The sequence below is a fragment of the Eptatretus burgeri genome, chromosome 20, assembly GCF_056783735.1.
Source record: "Eptatretus burgeri isolate ZD-2024b chromosome 20, Ebu_testis_v1, whole genome shotgun sequence".
In the NCBI taxonomy this organism is placed as follows: Eukaryota; Metazoa; Chordata; class Myxini; order Myxiniformes; family Myxinidae; genus Eptatretus; species Eptatretus burgeri.
The window spans coordinates 2845825-2871073 of record NC_140980.1 but is presented as its reverse complement, the minus strand read 5'-3'; the positions used below and the strand labels follow the sequence as shown (position 1 = coordinate 2871073).

The window sequence follows — 25249 nt, the reverse complement described above, 5'->3', positions numbered from 1 at the left end:
GGTGTGCCAAATTTGGTGCTTTCCTCACAAAATGCACAATTGTTATGCTAAGTTGCCCAACTATGAACAATTACAGCTCCATCCAGTACCTTGCAGTCAAATATTCCTGGTGGATCCATTTCATCAGACGGCTCAATACATTTCAGTAAGTCTGATTTACTGCCCGGTAGATGAAGCTTCCCAACATCTGACAGTGAGCGTGGGAATGACTATCTCATGGGCAAAAAAACTCTTCCAAATCAGATTTCCTGTTTTGCATAGCAATGTATCGCAGACCAAACAAGAGCTACATTGTTTTGCAACACCTTCATTTTATTCCCTTGCTTTGACACTTCCTTTTTCTGAGGTTTTCTGAACAAAGCCAATGAATTCTTCTTGATAATATCATGAATACAATGGGAACAGTCCTCAATAACACATATCACATAGTTCTTGTACTGCTTTCTGCCAGTTTCCTTGAGCGCATACAGAGAGGTTATCACCGATTCATCTGCACGGGTGCGGTTGTCCGGTGAAACAAGTTCTGGGAAATCGTCCCAAAAAATATATTACATATCGGGACTGATTTAGGACTGGCTATGCCTGTTATGTCTCTCCAGACTGTGCATTCGTGTGTGATTGTTGGCCATCTTGGATTTCCATGTGTCACGTGACTTCCGGAAGGCATTCAAGGTGGTACCCACCCTGAAATCAATCTGGAGGTTCAAGAGAAACATCATGCCAAATTTGGTGCTTTCACCCGCCAAGTAATGGTAATTTCTAAATATAACACGAAGCCACTTGACTAATAGAGGTATGCGTCAGAAGAACGTGTTGCATGCTTGGAACAAGTTCGCCCACAGGGAGGGAACTCTGCGAGTTATGCATGATGCAGTGCAGTGTAGTTTATTTATTTATTTGAATACTTTGTCGAGGCTCCTATGAGAGCTAACACACAACGCACACCAAGGGGGGCATGAGACAAGAGGGGCAGGAGTGGGAAGGACAAAACAGTGCAGAACAGAGACATTAGAAGATCTGTGGAAGGGAGAGGGATGGGGTGAGGAACATGGGTAATAAAAGATGGACATGACAGGGACTTTCAAGGAAGGAAAGCAGGGAATTTGAAGAAGGTGGGTTTGGTGTGGATTAATGGGGGGAGAAAAGATCGAGGAGTTGTATGGGGGATGATAAGAGGTGGTGGTGAACAGCTGTCTCGAAGACCTGGAGGGAAGAATGAGATTGAACAGAGAGAGGGAGTTTATTCCAATGGTGGGAAAAAGGAGAAATTAAAGAGTGAAGGTGAGCAGTGATTCGTAATTTTGGTAGTTTTACCAGAAGGGGGTTGTTGGCGGACCTTGAGCACCCAACGGAAATATGGTGGGGGCAAATCGCAGACACAGCAGGGGGGAGGGGGGACGAGACCGGAGAGGAGACGGAAGAAGACAGAAAGACCACCGACCTTCCTGCGGTAAGAGAGTGAGAGGCCCAAAGACTCAGCCTCATCGCGGAAGATGCCAATGATCCGAAATGTCTTGGTTTCCACAGCATGAAGCCGAGAAAGGTGGGAGGCAGGAACACCAGCCCAGAGGGGAGAGCAGTACTCCATGAGGCTGCGGACGAAAGCTTTGTATGTGGTCAGAAGCTCAGGTGGGCCTTGAAGGACTTTGCACGACGGAGGATTCCCAATTGGCGACTGGCTTTGAAGGCCACGTTGGAAATGTGGCTTTCCCAGAAAGATCATGGCAGATAGTGAGACCCAGAAGCTTGAATGAAAGGACTTTTTCAAGAGGATTGTTGAGAAAGTGGATGGGGGGAGGGGAGGTTCTAAACGGTCCTTTCGGAGAGACATCGTGAGAGTGTGAGATTTGTCTGGATTGAAAGACATGTTCCACGTGTTGGATCAGTTTGTGATTTTATCCAGATCAGCAGAGAGTGAAGAAGCTGCTGCTTGCCGGTCTGAGGGATGACAGATGGTACGGCAGAGGGTGGAGTCATCAGCAAAGAGATATAGAGGATTTTCCAGAGAGTCCGAGAGATCATTGATGAAAACCAGAAAAAGAACAGGACCCAGAACGCTACCTTGAGGAACTCCAGCCTGGACAGGAAGAGGGGATGAAAGAACTCCATTTAGGGCCACACGTTGACTGCGACAGGAGAGGAAGTCTGCGAGCCATGAGTGGAGATGGCCTTGGATACCGTAGGAAGAGAGTTTGGTGAGCAGGGCAGGGTGCCAGACTGTGTCAAAAGCACGTGATATGTCCAGGGATACGGCTCGGATTTCATGTCTGGCATTGAGGACCTCCATCCATTGTTGGGAGAGCAGAAGCAGTATATCCAGGGTAGCGTGACCTGGTCTGAAACCAAATTGATGATCGGAAATCAAGCCATTGGAAAAGAGGAAGGATTTAATGTCTGAAGCGATGATGGATTCCCCAACCTTGCTGATGATTGGAAGAAGAGTGATTCGTCTGGAGTTGCAGGGATCAGTGTTTGCACCTTTTTTATGCAGGGCAGTAATGTTTACTAATTTCCAAGCAGATGGCAGATGACCATGAGCAAATGAGAGGGTGAGTAGAACAGAGAGAGGGTGAGCAAGAGCAGAGGAGCAGGTTTTTAGGGCATGTGGGCTGATGCCGTCTGGACCGGTGGCAGTATGTACAAAACAGCATGTTCTTGCACAGTGAAGTGTGGTACGTACAATACAGCACAGTCCAGCCTAGTGAAATGTACTATCCACAGTGCAGCATGTTCTCGGATTGTGCGGCATAAAATACGTTTGCACAGCATTGTATGACCGTGCAACACAGAACAGTCAGTATGCTCTGATACAGCACGATGCAGGTGAGCACAGTATGATATAATATAGCACAGTGTTTTGATGTACAGTACAGCACAGTATAAGTGAATGCAGATTCCTCTTTGTTTGGTTTGCTTGGAAAGATTTTTTTTTTTAAATGGTGATGAAGCCGACGTTGGGTCTCGCTTTGCTTATTACAGTCACATGACGTGTCCTCACATTTGGGAGATTACTTAACCCTCCTGTGCACAGTCCTGGATGAAGACCATTTGGTGATGGAAGGTTGGATCTGATCCTTGCCTGCTGGACAGCTATATCAGCTTGGTGGCACCTGCAGTTTGGAATGAGTGCAGATGCTTTTCGGTTCTCATTCCTCACTTTCCTCCACAATCCTTCCCTCCCTCCCAACACTTCCAGTGGAAAGAAATTGAAGGAAATTATTCCCACGTTTGGGAAATCCATTTGAGGAAGATAAAAATGTTCTTTGTCCCCCAGAACACTGCAAACACTCACTCTACATCGTACAGGATGTTTGAAGGATTTAAAAAGCTTACTTGGCTTTCCTTTTTTTTCTGCTTTGAACTCGGAAAATCCTTTCTCTGAACTTGTTCACCTTGCCCATTCCAGAACCGAAGAGGCCATTGTAATCAGTGTGTGTGTGTGTGTGTGTGTGTGTGTGTGTGTGTGTGTGTGTGTGTGTGTGTGTGTGTGTGTGTGTGTGTGTGTGTGTGTGTGTGTGTGTGTGTGTGTGTGTGTGTGTGTGTGTGTGTCTGCATTCTCAGATCGACTGTGATGTTTAAATCCCAGAAGGCTCTGCATTGTTCATACTCACTTCATGTGTACATCTACTTTGTGTGTGGATAAGTCAGAGATCATTTGTTCATCTCACAATCATTCTGGTTAATTTTTCCACTCTTGAACTATCGTGATATTGCAATGTTATCCAGACGTTGTTGCTGTTGTTGTGATAAAATTAACCTTCATGGTGTGACAGGTTTTGAGACGCTTTGCCTTGACTCACGAGGAGCTGGTGGAACGGTGATATCTTCAGTCTCATGTGCAAAGTTTGCAAGAGCCACAAAAATCTGTAGGTTTGTTTTTGTTTTTAAACCTCTGCTGTCAAGTTGATCTCAAGTTTTGGCTCGTGGAAGAGCTGGAACATTGAGTGGATCAGGATGCGACAGGGCAAATGGAACAGTAGGGAGAGGGGAGAAACACAAACAGCAGGCTTGAAGGACAAAATAGAGGGACACTTGGACGAATAATGGGTATGCGGAGAAATGTTGTGAACGGCTGCTGTATGCGGAGATATGGGTGCAAGACCAGAAAAAAATGTGGAAGAAGACAGAGAGACCACCGACCTGTCTGCAATATGAAAGTGATAAGCCCATAGACTCAGCTTCAGCTTCATCGTGGGAGATTCCAATAATCTTCAAGGCCTTGATTTCCATGGTGCGAAGCTGAGCGAGGTGTGAGGCAGGGGAGCCAGCCCCAAATGGAGATCACTACTCCATCCAGCTGTGGATGAAGGCCTTGTCGGTGGATAAGACGTCAGGTGCCGCAAATCAAATAACTGACCAAATACAGCACTGGAGTATCATGAGGAACCCAAGCAAGACAAAGATGGAGTCATCATGAGGAACCCGGATAGTATTCGGGTTTCGGCCGCTCCTCCTCCACCCTCAAACCCATCCAAGTGCAGCCAGGTGAACCTTACAAAAAATATTTACAAAATTCACCCCTCCATCGACAAAGAAAAAGGCAGAGAGATGGAGGGCAGAAATAAACCACACATCAACAGAAAGCACACACACAAACACCAACACACACACACACACACACACACAACCTTCTATTGTCCAGAAATACCTTTCTAATTATGACATCACCATCACAGAATATTCAGTTACGGCTGTGGAAATTCGCAGAACTTATTCGCAGAAATTCGCAGAGGTCCTTAGTTCAGTTATGCCGATAAGTCCGTGTTCAGTTAGATTTCCCCACTGTTGTTTAATGAGTATTATCCGTGTGGACAGGGCTGTGATCTTTGAGTTAGCCGTTTTTCTTTACTATCGTTATTTTGGACCAACCACAACACCAACCACCTTCTCCACGCCACCCACCAACCACATCAACCACCAACCACCTTCTCCATGCCACCCACCAACCACCACGTCAACCACCAACCACCCTCTCCACACCACCTTCATTACAACGACATCTTCCCACCATCTCCTAAACCGCATCTCCCCCAATAGACCAACCCGAATAACATCGCCTCACCTTCATCCCCGAAGCGACGCCATCTTGGCTCCAGCCACGGCGAGTTCCCAGCGAACAGCATCGCTGCAGGCACACGCGGGGGTTCGCTCACCGAGCAAGTCTGGTGATCTCGCGCACGTCCGCTCTGTGGAAGCTTCGCCTCGGAATTCGGATCAAAAGAGAAAAAGGGGCGGGGCCTGTGGGGGTCGAAGGTCGGAGAGCAGAGGTCAGATCTCGTCTCTCGGGCCCTATAAAAGGCCAAGCGGAGCACCAGTTCGTCGTCAGTCGGTGAAGTCTGGAGTCTGGAGTACACAGTTGGGGGAGAAGTCCAGGAGAGCGGAGGACACGCGAGCTGAGAGCGTGGCCAAACCTGCTGTGCCGCGCAAACCTGCGCGTTCGTGTGGAGAGAGCCGGAGAGAGCTCGCCAGCCAGCGCCAAACGGTCTGAGGTGATCGGGCTTCGGGACAGTCCGAGCATCGCTGAGGAACGGACGGGTTCTTACAAAGAGCATCGACTTTGGAAGAGCATCAAGACCAGTTCGTTCCTCTCAACGCGTCTCCGGCTGAGGCCCGAATCACCCGGACGCTTGGCAAGGCCTGGGCTCAACCGCGGCTACGCCAGGTGCCGTGGGGAAGGAACGTCGCGGGTCAACCCATCGAGGCACCACGAGGGTGGAGGTAACCTGCAACGGTCTCGTGGAACTCCTTCGGTCCGACAAGCTCCACGTAATAAAGGCCTACGGGTCCAGTCTGACCCCCTTGTCTTTGAGGGGGTCTTTCCTTGTTTATTTGTGTGGAAGTTGTGGCGCCGTGTCCCGGCAAGTAGAACTGCTAAGTGACTGTACATTAATAATAGACGGTGGTAACTCTTTGTCTTGCTCGCGTGTCGTCCTGCATTCATCATAAATCAACTGCATGCGTGTTTCATCTTTTCCATTGCTTTTCTGTATACGTGCATGTTGGTGTTTTGCATACCTGACTGCATACGTGTGTGAACAAATGTGCGTGTTTAAATGTTAACCCGTTCGTTGTGTCCTCTTTCCCCATTGAACCGCCGTATTGCATTTCGGAATGGTAGCGGGCTCTTTGATAGCCGATACAAGAATCGGGTCCAGCGAGGTCTGGCGATAATACACCGCTCGGTTATCCCGCTTAAGCGGTTCGTGTCCAAGCAGACCTCGCTGAGGTACGATCTCTCGGTGGGCTGCCCGCGCTTATAATGAGGTATCTCGACAATTCGGCGATTGACCCTGTCGCGCGCGGGTAGAATATTGACTAGGCCGTGGTGTGCGCTTGGAGCACACCCGTGACTGGTTTTCGGCGTTGTTCCGGAAAGTCGCGACTGAATTGTTCGTCCGGTGGGCGAGTTGGCCGCGATTCGGCTAAAAGCGGCTGTCCCCACGCCGGCGAGCGCGAAATTCGTAACAATACACAGAAATTCACGAGCACACAAATCAACACACAGGCCCTCAATTTATCATGAATTTCTCTTTCCGATCAACACGAATGACGCACTCCTGTGCAGGCCGATTGCAGCTCCTATAACACATTTTTTCCCATTAAAGGTGAACATTTTCCGGAGGAAAAAGTATCATTGGAGTTTGAATATCTTCCTGGGAACCTACAAGTCAAATATAAACGACACAGTGAAACACTCTCACTCCAACCCATGCATTATTGAATATCACAAAATTACGTGATTCACATTTACATTGAGAATTTGTGTTACCCCCTCCCCTCACCCCCCCCCCCACCCCTCTCCCCAAGACCACCAGTAAAGATAAAACATCCCTGCACATTAACTGGGGTCATGGTGATCCTCTGCAGCAAGCCTGGATGTAATTCGCTCAGAACACAACTGGAGGAGGAGAGGCATGACAAACAAACGATTAAAAAAAACGTCGTGCAGAGCACAACACTTGCAAAATCTATCAAAACAAATTTCACCTGAACAATAATTGGTGGTTGAATTGAATGACCAAATTATGCAACTCTTAAAATTTCAGGTCAATCGTATGAAAATTGAATATTTTAGAAATCCCACCGAAGTTGTTGACCTTTGGCGTATGTTGACCTTTTGGTCGAACTTGACCTCGATAATAATTGGTGGTTGAATTCAGTAGGGTGATGTGAGAATCCTTTTCAAATCTCGTCAATCGGATGAAAATTGAGGATTTTAGAAATCTCACCAAAGTTGCTGACCTTTGCCGTATGTTGACCTTTTGGTCGATCTTGACCTCAATAATAATTGGTGGTTGAATTCAGTCGGCTGATGTGAGAATCCTTTTCAAATCTCTCGTCAATCGGATGAAAATTGAGGATTTTAGAAATCCCACCAAAGTTGATGACATTTGGCCTATGTTGACCTTTTGGTAGATTTTGACCTCAATAATAATTGGTGGTTGAATTCAGTAGGCTGATGTGAAAATCCTTTTCAAATCTGTAGGCAATCGGATAAAAATTGAGGATTTTAGAAATCCCACCAAAGTTGTTGACATTTGGCCTATGTTGACCTTTTGGTAGATCTTGACCTCAATAATAATTGGTGGTTGAATTCAGTAGGCTGATGTGAGAATCCTTTTCAAATCTCTCGTCAATCGGATGAAAATTGAGGATTTTAGAAATCCCACCAAAGTTGTTGACATTTGGCCAATGTTGACCTTTTGGTAGATCTTGACCTCAATAATAATTGGTGGTTGAATTCAGTAGGCTGATGTGAGAATCCTTTTCAAATCTCTCGTCAATCGGATGAAAATTGAGGATTTTAGAAATCCCACCAAAGTTGTTGACATTTGGCCAATGTTGACCTTTTGGTAGATCTTGACCTCAATAATAATTGGTGGTTGAATTCAGTAGGCTGATGTGAGAATCCTTTTCAAATCTCTCGTCAATCGGATGAAAATTAAGGATTTTAGAAATCCCACCAAAGTTGACCTTTTGGTCGATGTTGACCTCAATAATAATTGGTGGTTGAATTCAGTAGGCTGATGTGAAAATCCTTTTCAAATCTCTCGTCAATCGGATGAAAATTGAGGATTTTAGAAATCCCACCAAAGTTGACCTTTTGGTCGATGTTGACCTCAATAATAATTGGTGGTTGAATTCAGTAGGCTGATGTGAAAATCCTTTTCAAATCTCTCGTCAATCGGATGAAAATTGAGGATTTTAGAAATCCCACCAAAGTTGACCTTTTGGTCGATGTTGACCTCAATAATAATTGGTGGTTGAATTCAGTAGGCTGATGTGAAAATCCTTTTCAAATCTCTCGTCAATCGGATGAAAATTGAGGATTTTAGAAATCCCACCAAAGTTGACCTTTTGGTCGATGTTGACCTCAATAATAATTGGTGGTTGAATTCAGTAGGCTGATGTGAAAATCCTTTTCAAATCTGGAGGCAATCGGATGAAAATTGAGGATTTTAGAAATCTCACCAAAGTTGTTGACATTTGGCCTTTGTTGACCTTTTATCCCTCTGATGTCACGATCACGAATCATATTCAAATCGCCAGAAATCACGTGACCACGTGGATAATATTAAAAAAAAAAGGACGAAGAGGAACATGTACAATCAGTTGATAACATATCCCTAATCGCATACTGTAAAACATTTACTACAATTGGATAAGGACTTTGTAGGACCGGGTGGCGACTGACTTTAGAGTCCAACTTTGAAATGTGGTTTTCCCAAGAAGGATCGTTGCTAAGATTGAGACCCAGGAGATCGAATGACTGAACTTCCTCAAGATGATTGTTCTATGAAAGTGGATAGTGGGGGGAGGGGGGGTAAATAGGTGTGGCAAGTCCAGTATGGTCCGAGTGTTTCCAGTAGGTTATATTGCCATGTGACAGAGACCTGTCAAGAGTAAGTCGTTTGTTAACCCATGAGGCCGAGGAGGCAGCGTATGTAATTTATAGACAGGGCAGACAGTAATATTGTACGTGTAAACACCTCTTGTTTGAGGTGCGTGTTCCGGAGAAGTACTTATAACAACTGCCATGGAGTATTGGATGGAGAGAGAGCTGAGATTTCAGACCGAAGATAAATTTACCTCTTCAGGTAACGCAAACAACCTGACGGAGCTCTTGACGTCACACAAGAAATACAGAGCTCACAGGTGCAGAAATGGGCACAAATATTTTGCAATGATCGATCTTCTGTACTCCAAAAGGAGCCGCCTGTGCGTGCGTGCGTGCGTGCGTCCATGCATTCGGGTTCTACCCATTGGTTGAGGACTTTCAGTGGGAGTGAAAGGGGGGACATGGGGGATTTTGAGGGCTTGAGTGCTGTTGTTCCCTTTGTTATGTTGTGTCCTGATCTGTTCTGTGTCCTGGCTCTTCCACGAGCCTCTCCCAGGATCGACTAAAGATTTAATGAAGACGTCGAAGAACCAAGGATCGAAGCCAGGAACCAAAGAGAAAGGGACGGTGCGACCGGTGGAATCGGAGGTACGAGGCAATGCAAGTATGCCTCCGCACGGCCAGAGGCCGTTTGGACCATCACTCGTGTGTCATAGCCTGGTTATTGTACATATTAATTCACAGAACTTAATCCGTCCAATTAAACTTCGATTTTAATTGTTTGTTTGTTTACTTCTACTTAACATACAACTCCTGTAACGATAATATATACATGCAGACAAAAGAGTAACGTGACCGGATAGGCCCACTGAAAGGCCGGATCTGAATCCGGATCCTAAACCAAAATCTCATGGGCTTGTTCTTGTCACCGAACCAACTCATCCACCTGGTTTTATCATAACTCATCCACAACGTTTTGAAATATCATGATGTAATTATCATTTCTGGCCCCCTCTCTCAATGTAGAAGAACCACCTTGGAAATTAAAAAAAAGATGTATTCCTGGGATCTGGATTCGGATCTTCACCAAAACCGGAATGATTCGTCCTCGTCACACTCCCAACCTCTCCACCAAGTTTCATACGAATCCGTGCACAACTTTTTAAGACATCCTCCTCAAAGACAAATCGACAAATGGGGAGGTGAAAACATAACCTCCATCCACCTTTGGTGCCTGAGCTAAAAAAAAAAGATATTTAAAGATCGCAAGAAAAAAAAATTAATTCCAGAAGTTTAACGTCCATCCGAGGGACGTTGGTGCAGTGTCTTTCACACCGCCTTATCAAGAACGTTACATTCGTTCATCGTGCCTGTTGTTTGTGTCCTTTATGACATCCTTAAAAACAGGACGTTTAATGTTTGGAATGATTTTCAATCTTGTTTGACGACCAGACAGGTAGATGAAGTAAAACAAGGACAAATGTGTCCAAGAGCCACGTCCTAAAGGTTTTGTCTTCACCAGAAGAAGAACAAGAAGAAAAAGAAGAACAAGAAGAACAACGCGCAGCTCTCTTAGAGCCACATCTCGCTACGCGAGACGCGACTAAAAACAAACAAACATCTTTCTCCTCTAAACGGAGTAGTTATGGAGGCGGCAATAATGCACACCTTCTGTCATCGATCCGGCATGCTGGGACCAACAATCCGCATTTGTCACATCTGATGGGATTCCAATGCTCTAATGGTGGCGAGGTGCTCCATTTGAAACATGTGTTGGTGTCAAAGCCAGCGACGAATCGCTAATTCATAGCACGAGGATGAGCTGTCGATCATCGATCATCGATGAGCTGTCGATCGACGCAAAATGATGGCCACGACCCACTTGACCAGAAATTTCCGGGACACGCCGTGTCGCTTACTCCTCATATATGGAGGACTCGAACCCACAACCTCTCCTCCCCCAACTCATCTCACCCGCGCTAGATCTATGAACCCCTGGAATCGGTGACTTCTCGGTTGAATCACCCTGACGACGATCAGATCTTCGATCCAGGAAACAACACCCTCATCAACCTGACGCTCATTGGAACGTTTCATCTGCAACATCTTCACAATGCACATCACCGAGGAGAGCACAATGGATGTCCAAGCAAATACCCCCCTCTTGAACACACACGAAGGAACTTCCTGACAATATGTTAGGCAGCCTCGATATTTGCAGAAGGTAACTTGGGGAATTCAAAAACAAAGTACCGGAAGATAATTGCCGGTTAATGAAAGTGAAAACCCCCCCAGTTCGAGTGTCGCCCCCTTTTGGCTGTAACTTCATGGCTGATGCCACAATCGCTGAGAGTTCATTCGAGCCGAGGGATGGACCAAAAAATGCAGGACGCAACCTTTGCCTCGTCTGAACACCACTTCACCTGCTTTTTTTCCATTGTCGCAACACCGATGAAACACATTTTGATAAACTCAACTATCCGTGCCATTCATTGTGCTCCGCAAGAAACTTTTCATCGAAATTGGTTGCGACAGGGACAGGATCCAGGTGGCTCATAAAACCTTGCGGCACGTCCAATCTTTTTCAGCACTCCATCACAGATCTTTGTACTCCAGCTGGATTGTCCCACACCATCACCCACACCTTAATCAATCATCTTCCGACCCCTGCTCTTAACTTCCCTCCTGGTTTTTTTTTCGTGTGCAGAGCAAAGATAACTGGCTTGTGCTGTGGGCGGTGACATGCTCTCCCGCCACTGCCTTACAATCCCTGATCCTCACCACCAACAAATCCAATTCCATGCTCTCCACCTCGAAAATAATTATGTGTCTTCCGAGTTACTGTTATCCCCACGCCATGACTGAAGTGATGGTGGTGAAACGGTTTACCTGCGTGTGCACACATCAGGTAACCACATTGGATTGGCAGGGCTCGAAGCAATACTCAAGTCGTTGCGGTATCAAGCTGATGTTGATGACAACCGTGGAACAGGTTTCCAAGGAATCCTGCGCCTCCCTCTCAAAGTAAGCCTTCATTATTATTATTATTATTATTATTATTATTATTATTATTATTATTATCCCTTACCCGACATGTGTGTGCGGGTGTGTGAATGTGAGTGTTTGTGGTGTGAATTTTTACTCCATCATAATTCACCACTCTTTATATATTTCAACAGACTGCTCTCAATTCGACCCTTCCTTCATCTCGTGAATAAAAAGTCCGACTCTTACAATGTTTCTTCTCTCCATTCTCTTTTTTACTTTTTTGTATTAATGTCGAGGCTCATATGAGAGCTAACACACACACACACACACACACACACACACACACACACACACACACACACACACACACACACTAAGGGGGCATGAGAAAAGATGTGCGGGAGAGGGAAGGACATAACAGTGGGGAACAGAGACATTCGGAGATCTGTGGAAGGGAGAGGGATGGGACGGGGAACACGGGGTATACAAGACGGATACTTCATGGACTTTCAGGTCCTTACACGACAGGGAATTTAAAGGAGGTGGGTTTGGGGTGGATGAACGCAGGTAGAAAAGATCACGATTTTCGATGGAGGAAGATCAGAGATGGTGGTGAAGAGCTGTTTTGAAGACCTGGAGCAAAGAATGGGATTGAAGAGAGTGAGGGAGTTTGTTCCAAAGATGGGGAAAAAGAGGAATGAAAGAGTGAAGATGAGCAGTGATTGTAGATTTTGGTAGTTTTACCAGAAGGGGGTTGCTGGCGGACGTTAAGTGCCCCATGGAAATATAAGGGGGGGGACATGTATCTTCGACACAGCAGAAGGGGGCGAGGCCTGAGAGGAGACGGAAGAAGACAGAAAGACCATCGACCTGCCTGGATATGGCTCTGATTTCATGCCTGGCTTTGAGGACATCCATCCATTGTTGGGAGAGTAGAAGCAGCATATCTTGGGAAGAGTGACCCGGTCTGAAACCAAATTGATGATCGGAAATCAAGCCATTGGAGAAGAAGAAGGATTTAATGTCTGATGGGATGATGGATTCCATAACCTTGCTGATGATTTGGAGAAGGATAATTGGTCTGGTGTTTCAGGGATCTGTTTTTGGCAGATGACCAAGCAGATGGCAGATGACCTTGATGAAATGAGAGGGTGAATAGGACGGAGATAGGGTGAGCAAGAGCAGATGAGCAGGTTTTTAAGGCATGTGGGCTGATGCCGTCTGGACCGGTTGCAGAATCTGAGTCGAGGTATGACAGCAAGCTCTCCACCTTGTCAGGAGAAAAGGACACAGAGTCCAGGGACAGGTGTGTGTGACTGGGTAAGGTGGGTACAGCAGACGATGGGTTTTGGACACAAGAATTCGATGCAAACACCGAGTTTAGGCACAGCACACATATAAACATGAGGTGGGAGTGAAGGGAAGCTGGAGCCAGAGGTATTCCTGGGGGTATGGGGGAGTGAGTGCAGTGCATGGAGAGTGAGGAATGGAGACTTTGATCTCAGGTCTCAGGAATAGACGAGGCTCAGGTCTGTCATACGGGAGGAGGTAGTAAACAGGGAGAGATATTCGGGAGTGAGAGACGTTTTGAAGGAGGAAGATTTCTGTTGAGAAGATGATATCTGGTTTGAAGATGGCAACCTGTATGGAAAGATCTGTCAGGTTTGAGCAAAGACCCCGGATATTTGAGGTCAACACTGTTAATGAAGAGGGAGGGAAGGAGGATTTGGGTGCGAGGGGGGGTAGTGGAGGGGGAGGGAGTAAGGAAAGGAGAGTTGTTGAAAGAGTGTGGGGCAATGCAGAAGAGCTCGGGGAGAGGGCCGTGTGAGAAGGAGAAAAGGCTTGGTGGTGCTGGGTTGTGGTGCTGGGTTGAGGTACAGTGGGGCGTAGTATGAGAGGGGCCAGAAGGCAGTTGAGGATTGGAGGAGGTGATGTGATGAGAAGTGTGGAGGGGGAAGTGTGAAGGTTGCTTTGAGAGGGAGGGGTGACTTGGCACTGAAGTTGGAAAAAAAGGATGATTGATGGAACACCAACATGCATTGCAAACTGGGATTTATTATAATCTTTCGCTTAGAAATGCGACTCATGACATAACATGAGGGATGCGATAAAGGTGAATTAAGAGGCGAATAGGCAAATCAGACCAGGTCACTCGACCCTGAATACGCTGCTTCTGCTCTCCCAACAATGGATGGAGGTCCTCAATGCCAGACATGAAATCAGAGCCATATCCGAAGACATATCACGTGCTTTTGACACGGTCGGGCACCCTGCCCTACTCACCAAACTCTCTTCCCATTGTATCCAAGGCCATCTCCACTCATGGCTCGCAGACTTCCTCTACTGTCGCAGTCAACGTGTGGCCCTAAATGGAGTTCTTTCATCCCCTCTTCCTGTCCAGGCTGGAGTTCATCAAGGTAACGTTCTGGGCTCTGTTCTTGTTCTGGTTTTCATCAATGATCTCTCCGACTCTCTGGAAAATCCTCTTTTTCTCTTTGCTGATGATTCTACCCTCTGCCGTACCATCTGTCATCTCTCAGACCGGCAACAGCAGCTTCTTTGCTCACTGCAGATCTGGATAAAATCACAATCTGGTCCAACACGTGGAACATGTCTTTCAATCCGGACAAATCTCACACTGTCCCTTTGTCTCTCCGAAAGGACAGTCCTGAAAATCCCCATCTACTTTCTCAACAAGGATCTTGAAGAAGTCCTTTCATTCAAGCTTGTGGGTCTCACCGTCTGCCGTGATCTTTCCTGGGAAATCCACATTTCCAACCTGGCCTCCAAAGCCAGTCGCCTCTCCCTTCCACAGATCTCCTCATGTATCTGTTCCCCACTGTTTTGTCCTTCCCTCTCCCACCACTCTTGTTTCCTGCCCCCGTTATTGTGTGTTGTGTGTTAGCTGTCATACGAGCCTCGACAATGTATATATACAAAAATAAATAAATAAATAAATAAAGTCACCACTGAAAAAGAAAAGACACACAGTACGAGCACAGCCAATAACAACACATAGAGCATGTGGTGTCACAACTTCGCCACCATGTTGTTTGGCACAGTGAGTCAGGCGAGAGGGATTTCAACCATGTGATGACTTGCCATTTTAATTAAGCCAAAACAATTGCATTTCTTCACCTTTTGTGCGATAGTTTTTGCAAAAGGAAACCGACCATAGTAACTATAACACTTTCCCTTATCCTGTCCTTTTTCAGAATAAACTTCAAAAAAAAACAGTGTATTTGGGAGCACGAAGAGCAATGTCCATTTTCATGAAACTTCCAGTACCATCCATACCTTCGACCCCGGACAATTCGACCCAATATGTTATTATTATCCCCCGTTGGACGTACTCCAAAATGGGGGCTCGTGGACTTTCGGTCTCGACTTTCGTGCGTGTGCGTGCGTCCAAAACCATATCTCGGACGCGTCCGCACCGATTTTATTCATGCTCGGCAAAAAGACAACACCTGATGGTATACTATACGTATGCACATCTTATTATTTTGCGATGCCATCAAATATGGCCGACTGGCGACCATTTTCGTTGTAAAAAAAAACACCTGGAGTCGAACACGTCCTCGACCATTTCTCAGGCAAGCATTTACGGATCTCGTTCAAACTTAGCACACGGGTAACGAATGATGGATTTCGTACGCACGTCTTGTTTTTTGTTTTTTTTCCTGAGATCAGATTCAAGATGGCCATTCTATTACTTAAATGCGTCCCCAACCATTTCTCAGACGTGCATGGTCCAATTTTGTTCAAATTTGGTCCAAGCACAGTACACGACGGCGTACACGTTCCCCTCACTTTATTTTGCAATCTCATCAAAGATAGCCAACTGGTAGACTGGAGGTCATTTTAGTTGTAAACAATTTTTAGCCGCGTCTAGCGCAGCGAACACTGGCTCTAAGAGAGCTCCACATTGTTCTTCTTCTTCTTGTTCTTCTTCTTCTGGTGAAGACAAAACCTTTATGGCGCGGCTCTTGGACACATTTGTCCTTGTTTTTTTTTTTAAAAGACAAAATGTGACAGCCCCCATTGTTTTATTAATCTTGCTGTAAGGAGTTAAAGGGCTAACCCATATATATGTACTAGTGGCCATTTCAACTTGCGGTGTTCAACATCAGGTTTTTTGTTTCAACTAAAATGGCCGGCAGTCGGCCATCTTTTGGATATGATGTCGAAAAAAAAAATGGCGTGCTTATGTAAGCCATCATCCATCGTCTGTGTGCCAAGTTTGAACAAGCGCGGTAAATGCATCACCTGAGAAATGGCTGAGGACGTGTTCGACTCCAGGTGTGGTTTTTTTACAACTAAAATGGCCGCCAGTCGTACGTGAAATTCAAAAGTGAGTAGTGCTAACCAAGATGGCGACACTTCGTAAGGGTTATCCGGTGGCCTGTGTTTATTTATTTATTCATTTATTTATTTACAATTTTGTGTTTAGTCGCGTCTGTCGAGGCCAGAATTTTTACACCAACTTGAGCTTTTCTTCATCGAACCTTAATGTTGAGAATATGGAGAACACGAGTAAATAAAATGTACCGATTGTTTTTTTCGCGGTTCTTTTCGTCAACTTGAGTTCGAGTGTGGAGTGACGTGGACGGGCTTTGCATTTATGAGATGCGTTCCAGTTACCTCCACCACCGACGGTGGACGGAAGTCGTGTCTTCAGCGCCGTCTGTTTGTCTGTCCGTCTGTCCGTCTGTGAGTAGGATATCTCAAAAAGTTATCGACGCATTCACAAACGAAACTTCGTGGACGGGTTGGGTGTCTGGAAATGACGAGTTGGTTCGATCTTGGTGAAGATCTGGTTTCCAGGTACGACGATTGTTTCATTGTTCTTGCCGTTGTCAGGGGAACGCCTTTCCAGCAAACTGTGAAGCCTTCTTGAACATTGAACGGTTGTTGCGGCACGAGATCCCATTGTGTGCAAGAAAACCAAGGAGGGAACAATCCCATATTCCTCCTTTTTCACAAACCAATTAATCAGGATGAGAACAAAATGGTTGTTCTCGTCCGTAAAAAAAAAAAAAAATCTTCATGATTTCATTTTGTCATTGTATCACAAGGACCACTCCTGTCTGACACATTCATGGATTCAATTACTTGTTGATGTTTCAGTCGCTGACCCTGTGTGTTTGTGCTTATTTGAATAATTTAGAATGTGAAGGATGAATGCAACGACTAAAATGTACACAAGAGCGTCCATCACCTCACTTGAGGTCTTACTTCAGTTTGGGCAGCTGTCTTCTCTTTCCCCTTCGCTCGGAGAATGAATGTGAGTCGTGGGGTTCGGGGATCCGTACTCGTCCACGACCGGTTTCACCGGAGGGAAGTGCTCTTCGGCTGTCTGTCCATCTGTCCGTCCCACATTTTTCCCATTACCCCTGAACATGTTCAACTGAAACTTTGTACCAATAAAACTTCATTCCAATAAGTTGCAGAACAAATGTGAGTTTCAGAGTGTCTCGTCAATTTTTCACAGAGTTGCCCTTTTTTTGAACTGACAAAATATCACATCGGTCAGGGATATGTGTTGCAAAGCAATTATTGCTCTTGTTATTCGTGATTTATATCAATTATTTTGATCGTGGGGTTAAGAGCCTGTTTTCTAAATTTTCAGATGACACGAAGCTTGGAGGAAAGAGGAGGAGGATGACCACATTCAGGGAAGTATTGATTGGGCATAAGATTGGTGGATTCCATTTCACCTGAAGACATGTAAGGTGCTGGGGATGGGTAAGAATAATGAAAATGGAAATTACATAATATACAAGGGGAGTCTTGTAGCGTGTCACACAGGAGAAGGAGCGGGGGGTGGTAATACATATGGGGGGAAAGCAGACAGGGCAAGTACCAGGTAGCTACAGGTAAATCTAATGGGGTTTGAGGTTGTATTCATAGAGGTATAAATTATAAATCATCGGAGGAAGGGTTAATATTATTGAGGAAAGCGATCGCCACCATCTGCTTGAGCACCAGCGCCCAGAGCAGTAAGACTTTAATTATTAATATTATTATTATTTATTTATTTTTGGATTCCAATGTCGAGGCTCATATGAGAGCGAACACACAGAACATACAACAACGGGAGCAGGAGATAAGAGGGGAGGGAGAGGGAAGGACAATCAGTGGGAAACAGAGACATTACGAGATCTGTGGAATGGAGAGGGATGGGGCGGAGTACATAGGGTAAACAACATGGACACGACAGGGACTTTGAGGTCTTCACACCACAAGGACTGTCCTTTACACCAAAGAGGTCAACCATAGACCGAACGCAGACGAGAGTTTCGGCAGGGGCTGCTTGCAGCTTATATTGATCTCTGTAAAGCGTTTGATTCAGTGACTCAGGATGCCCTATGGAGGAATCTTGGTCTTCGTGGGGTGCCACCAAAACTGATCGATCTGATGTCTGAACTCTACTCTGGTACTGAGAGTGCTGTGAAGTGTGGAGGTACCATCTCTGACTTATTTCCTGTTGTTACTGGAGTTTTTCAGGGGTGTGTACTGGCCACCACACTTTTCAGCACTTGTATGGACTGGATTCTATCGAGGATGTCAGAGACATGAAGCTGCGGTGCATCGTTTGGGAATGTCAAGATCTCGGACCTTGATTTCGCAGATGATGCTGTCATCTTTGCGCATACTCTGAATATTCTCTCGGGGGCCCTCGAGATGCTGAATGAGGAGTTGGAGCCGCTGGGATTACGGGTTTCTTGGGTCAAAACTAAGATCCAGGCTTTCAATGACATATTGGATGCTGCTGTCCTGTCTGTGTCTGTTTGTGGTGAGGATGTTGAGGTCGTGGAGAGATTCACTTACCTTGGCAGTGATATTCATGTCTCTGCTGGCTTTGAGTCAGAGGTCAACAGACGTCTGGGTCGGGCCTGGGGAGTCATGGATTCACTGGATCATGGGGTGTGACGCTGTCGGTACCTGTGCGGGAGGATGAAAGTCCGAGTCTTCAGGTCCTTGGTGCTTCCAGTCTTGCTCTACGAATGTGAGACTTGGACTCTAACTGGACACAAAGTATGACCAGCGATAGCTAAGGATAACTGAGATGAGCTGAGATAGAGACTTAATTACATTGCTACCAGGTCTTTTCGGAGAATCCTTAGCTATCGCCGGTCGTACTTTGTGTCCAATGAGCGGTCGCTGAGAGACTCAAATGAGATTTGTTACCTGGGGATGGGTCACGGACTGCATCATCCATGAGCGTCAGCTGCTGCTGTGTGGACATGTGGCTCGTTTTCCTGACGTTGATCCTGCTCATCAGATTCCCTCAGCGAGGAAGCCTCGTGAGTGGAAGAGGTCAATGGGCCGACCACGTGCCTCGTGGATGCAGCATCTCAAGGAGATGGGGATGGGCCAGGCATCTGCCTGGAGGATGACCAGACGGAGGCCCCTGGAGTACCGGCGAAAAGTGGACACAGCGACACGCTGCTTTGCGCATGTTCCCACACAAGACCTGAGATGATCGACATGGCCACCAAAATTTAACATCAGGACCTGATCAGGACATCAAGACCTTATGTTATCACCCAAATTTGGCAGCATTATGACTGGTGGGTCTGGAGAAGAAGATTTTTGAAGGAATTTACCTCGATTTTCTCCTTGAGGTCATTTGACTGGAACGAGGTTTGTAATTTCTGTTTTCAGTCAGGAGAGGAACGTTGTTGCCAAATTTCAGCCGGATTGGCCCAGCGGATTGGCCGGAGAAGTCAAAATAGGAGATGGACGGATGGACAGACCTAAAGCACCCTGTGGAAAAATGGGGGCGACATATCTCAGACTGAGCGGGCGGGAGGGACGGAGAGGAGATGGAAGAAGACAGAAAGACCACCGATCTGCTTGCGGTGATTGAGTGAGAGGCCCAAAGACTCAACCTCATCGCGGGAGATGCCAATGACCGAAATGCCTTGGATTCCAGAGCGTGAAGCCGAGAAAGGTGGGAGGCAGGAGCACCAGCCCAGAGGGGAGAGCAGTACTCCATCAGGCAGTGGAAGAAAGCTTTGCAAGCGGTCATGAGCTCACTTGGGCTGAGGAAGGACTTTGCACGACGGATGATTCCCAGTCGACGACTGGCTTTGGAGGCCAGGTTTGAAATGTGGCTTTTCCAGGAAAGATCATGGCAGATCGTGAGACCCAGAAGCTTGAAAGAAAGGACTTCTTCCAGAGGATCGTGGAGAAAGTGGATGGGGGGGTTTTCTCAATGGTCCTTTCAGAGAGACAAAGTGAGAGTGGGAGATTTGGCCGGATTGAAAGACATGTTCCACGTGTTGGACCAGTTTGTGATTTTATCCAGATCTGCAGAGAGTGAAGAAGCTGCTGCTTGCCGGTCTGAGGGATGACAGATGGTACGGCAGAGGGTGGAGTCATCAGCAAAAAGATAAAGAGGATTTTTCAGAGAATCAGAGAGATCATTGATGAAAACCAGAAAAAGAACAGGGCCCAGAACGCTACCTTGAGGAACTCCAGCCTGGACAGGAAGAGGGGATGAAAGAACTCCATTTAGGGCCACACGTTGAATGCGACAGGAGAGGAAGTGTGTGATCCATGAGTGGAGATGTCCTTGGATACCAGAGGAAGAGAGTTTGGTGAGCAGGGCAGGTTGCGAGATCGTATCAAAAGCACGAGATATGTCTAAGGATATGGCTCTGATTTAATGTCTGGCATTGAAGACCTCCATCCATTGTTGGGAGAGCAGAAGCAGCATATCCAGGGTAGAGTGACCTGGTCTGAAACCAAATTGATGATTGGAAATCAAGCCGTTGGAGAAGAGGAAGGATTTAATAACAGAAGCGATGATGGATTCCATAACCTTGCTGATGATTGGGAGAAGGCTGATTGGTCTGTAGTTGCAGGAAGCTGTTTTTGCACCTTTTTTATGCAGGGCAGTGATGTTTGCTGATTTCCAGGCAGATGGCAGATGACCTTGAGCAAATGAGAGGGCGAATCGAACAGAGAGAGGGTGAGCAAGAGCAGAAGAGCAGGTTTTTGGGACACGTGGGATGATGCGCTCTGGACAGGTTGCAGAATCTGAGTTGAGGTTTGACAGCAAGCTCTCCACCTTGTCAGGAGAAAAGGACACAGAGTCCAAGAACAGGTGAGTGTGACTGGGTAAGGTGGGTGGAGAAAGCGATGCGTTTTGGACACAAGATTTAGCTGCAAACACTGAGTTTAGACATTCAGCCTTTTCACGTGCGGTATCAGCAGTGCGGACATTTGAGGTAAGGGAGAGGATGGAGGGGGAACATACACCAGAAACAGATTTGATTAGACACCACCAGGATTTGGAAGAGCGAGAGAGGTTTGAAAGTTCATACTTTTCAGCTTAGAAAGATGTTATTTTCTGGCTCTCCTGAGGGTAGATACACACTTGTTTTGAGCTTTATGGAAGGAAATGAGATTACCCTCAGTTGGGTTTGCTTTCCATGAGGCAAAGGCAAGTTGTTTCAGGACAACTGCCTCGCCACAAGCTTCAGTGAACCAAGGGCGGGAGGAAGGGAAGGACAACTGAAGACGAGAGGGGATAAATCTGTGCATGAGGGAGAGCAAGTTTCTTTGAAAGAATTCCCAGGATAAGTTGATGTTTGAGAAAGTAGCGATAGGAGACCAGTCTGTAAGTTTGATGGCTGCGTGGAGACCCTGCCAGTCGGCTTGAGTGAAATGCCAGACTCGACGGCGGTGAGGTGGTTCTCTGATAACAGCCAGAGAGATGTCCACTTTAACAAGGACGTGGTCAGAAGAACCAATTGGAGCGAAGGAAGAGCAGCAGATATTGTCAGGGAAATTTGTCAAAATCAGATCCAGAAGAGATGGAGTACCATTGGTTGAGATCCGGGTCGGGAAGTTGACCGATTGAGTCAGTCCCAATGAGTCGCAGAAAGCTTTTGCTGAAGTGCCATGACAGGTGAGAGAGGTACCCACACCGAGCCAACTGGCATGATGACAATTGAAGTCACCACATAAGAGGAAGAGAGAGTTCGGATGAGCAGATAGAAGTTGGTCCATGTTTTCGGATCGTGAGGTGTGAATGGAGTCATCACTGTTTGGTGGACGGTACAGGACACATATAAACATGAGGTGGGAGTGGACGGGAAGCCGGAGTCAGAGGTATTCCTGGGGGTGTGAGGGAGTGAGGGCAGTACATGGAGAGTGAGGAACAGTGTCTTTGATGAAGAGAGCAACTCCTCCACCAGGACGAGGCTCAGGTCTGTCACACCAGAGGAGGGAGAAACCAGTGAGAGATACTTGGGAGTCAGAGACATCATGAGGGAGGAAAGATTCTGTTTGGCAGATTATGTCTGGTTTGTCAGTGGCAACCTGTATGGAGAGATCTGAAAGGTTTGAGCGAAGGCCCAGGATATTTGAGGTCCACACTTTTAATGAAGAGGGAGGGGAGGAGGCTTTGGGTGCAGAGGGTGGGAGTGGAGGGGATGGTAGGACAAGGGAGGAGGGGGGGAGGTAAAGAGGGTTGTTTGAAGAGTGTGGGGGATTGTAGAATAGCTTGGGGAGGGGGCCGGATGAGGAGGAGAAAAGTCTCTGTTCTGCTGGGGGAGAGGGGGGCAAGAGAGGGGGCAGAAGGCAGTTGAGGATTTGAGGAGGTGGAGTGATGAGATGGAGGTGAGAAGGCAGGGGAAGGAGGCAGCTTTGTGGATCAGAGGGAGGCAACTTTAAGAAGGGTAAGTGAGGGGATGAATGGTGGGAGAAGAGTGAGTGGGGAGAGTTGAGGAAGAAAGGTAAAAGAGGAAGATGACGCATTATAAGAGAATGTTATGATTTTTTTTTTATTGTTTGAGAGAGTTTTCATCAGATTAGGTAATGGAAGTGTTGTAGAAAAAATCGTGAGTTAAATGATGAATTTGGATCGGTAAACGCAGGGGGTGGAAACAGATCACGTGGTTACGGGAGAAGCACGACTGGTTACTCCTGTCAATCAGCCAGATGTGGGCGGGGCTGCGAGACATTTGCCGGAGGACCAATGTGTGGACGTGGTTAACAGTGGAATATTATCAGGAAGTGGGTTGCAAAACGTACGTCCTATTCAGAATATAAGATCGTCCATAAAGTACGTACAGTGCCATGACAATTTGAGCACGTCTATAAAGTTTGTACGACAACGTTTGTAAATCAGTAGTAGAACATCTTCATTTCAAGCAGTTTGTGTAATCTGACATGTAAAGTTCATTCCAACCACTGACTCACCGATTGATATTAAAGATCGGGACCATCCGGGTGACGTAGAAAGATGAAATTTTGGTGCTGATGGACATCAAAGCCGATACTCCGGGAAAACTCACAGAACCATCGGAAAACGTCCGTAAATGAAAATAAATAAATGAAAATGCAGGTGAGCAACATGAGACAATGGGGAAGCACGGGTCGTTATTGCTTACAATGTGTAAGCATACCCCGCTGGTATATTTTTAAAAAGTAAAGAAAGAAGTTATAAGAACATTTTTAAACAGGAAAAAGAGCGCAGATTGCAGAACCTCGCCAGGACTTGTTTTGTGTGCTGTTTGTGTCCTGGTTTGTCATGCAATTAATAAGAGACATATTGTTATTCAATTTAATTTAGAATGGGATTAAAATAAATTAAATTCAAATCAAATGGAAGACCCAAATAGGTACGGTTCTGCATTGGAGTAATCAGCAGGAACTGGAACAATCAAAAAGCAAAGATGAAGTAATCAGGAGGAACCTGGATAGGATTCACATTTCAACTGCTACTCTTCTACCCTCAAACGCATCCAGGCACAGCCACCCCCAAAAAAAAACATCAAAAATAACCAAGATCAAAAATAAAAAAATTCTGCCTGCCAGACCATGTGTCCGATCAAGTTGAAATTTACATCATGTATTTCCCATCACTACTGGATCATAAATGTGAAGTTTCACTTCGATCGATTAAGTGGTTCCAGAGAAAACATTATTTAATATATTTTTCCTGAATCCGATATGGCTGCCAAACAATGTGACCTCTCAATTGTTCCAAAACAAACGAGTACACACACCGAGTGCGGAACATTTGTGTGGTTCCCCCCTTGAGGAGGCCACCATTTTGTAACCATGCCAATGATAACACATGTTCGGTGTTGTCATTTGAACATATCCACAATCGACATGTCCCATGATGCATATTGTACGTTGGACGTTCCATGGATTTATTAAATAAATCTGTGTCATCTTCATAATAATTATGATGTTTCTTTCCTCTGTCCATTTTTCCATGTGAAACAAGTGCTGCGGAACAACCCGGGATTTGAAAAGCTCTGTCCCGATCAAGGCTTAACGAGAGACGACTCCACGTGTTGTGAGGTTACGGAACAAACCTTGAATGGGAAAAGATTGTTCTCGAAATCTGAGATATATTATGATGTGGGGAAATTTTCTGTTTGTTGATAAAAATGTTTTGTTTAAAGATAAGAGTCCTGCTCTTCAATAATTTTTTAGAAACATTTCAACCTTGTTTGTCATTTTAATAAATAATACACTTGAATAAAAACCTGTGTCGTGTCATTGGATGAATCTGTGATATCAAAAGGTCCCAGTGTCGTCATTTACACAACTTACAGGGAACAACTTGTAAAGTTTCACAGATTATATTGTTGATCAAATAACCTTTCTGAACCCAAGAAACACCCTCTTGAAATGAGTCAAATTCACTGATACACCTTGTACAATGACACACACAAACACACACACACACACACACACACACACACACACACACACACACACACACACACACACACACACACACACACACACACACACACACAGCAAAGACACACACGCCTCACATTGAGCACCCACGGAACCACAAATGTTTGAATGTTGTGTTGGTGTTGACCGATCTCACCCATGTGTTGAGAAAGGGGTTACTGTACTCAACAATTAAAATCAATATTATATATTTTTAAACATAAAGATATTTTAAATCAATATAAATTCCCTCGATATTAAACATATTCCATACACGATATTTAAAAAAAAAAACTGTGGGCGAGTAATCTGTTTGTTCGTGTGTTTGAAGCTAAACACTCTCTATGTATGGGGGGTGTGGCAGTTTGCCCTTGCAACCACATCGAAAATCCCATTGGACACGTTCATTGGTCGGTGAAACCACGCCCACACCCGATTTCAAAAATCCCATTGGACAAGTTCATTGGTCGGTGAAACCACGCCCACACCCGATTTCAAAAATCCCATTGGACACGTTCATTGGTCGGTGAAACCACGCCCACACCCGATTTCAAAAATCCCATTGGACACGTTCATTGGTCGGTGAAAACACGCCCACAACAGATTTCGAATTTTCCGTTGGACAAGTTCATTGTTGAGACAAGATTTTTATAATACTGAATACACTTTTCTCTACATTTTGTTCTGTACGTGGCTTGTCCC

The 25249-nt window shown here is 45.8% G+C and overlaps 1 long non-coding RNA gene across 2 annotated transcripts; it reads left to right on the top strand.

Moving 5' to 3' along the window:
- Positions 1–954: 954 nt before the first annotated feature.
- LOC147008332 (uncharacterized) lies at positions 955–25006 on the top strand. 2 transcript variants are annotated; one of them, XR_015053455.1, is made up of 4 exons: positions 955–4485; positions 9396–9487; positions 11748–11863; positions 24084–25006. It is a non-coding gene; the product is annotated as an uncharacterized LOC147008332 (long non-coding RNA). The 2 variants fall into 2 exon arrangements; XR_015053454.1 differs by lacking the exon at positions 24084–25006 and adding an exon at positions 16691–18425.
- The last annotated feature ends 243 nt before the right edge of the window (positions 25007–25249 follow it).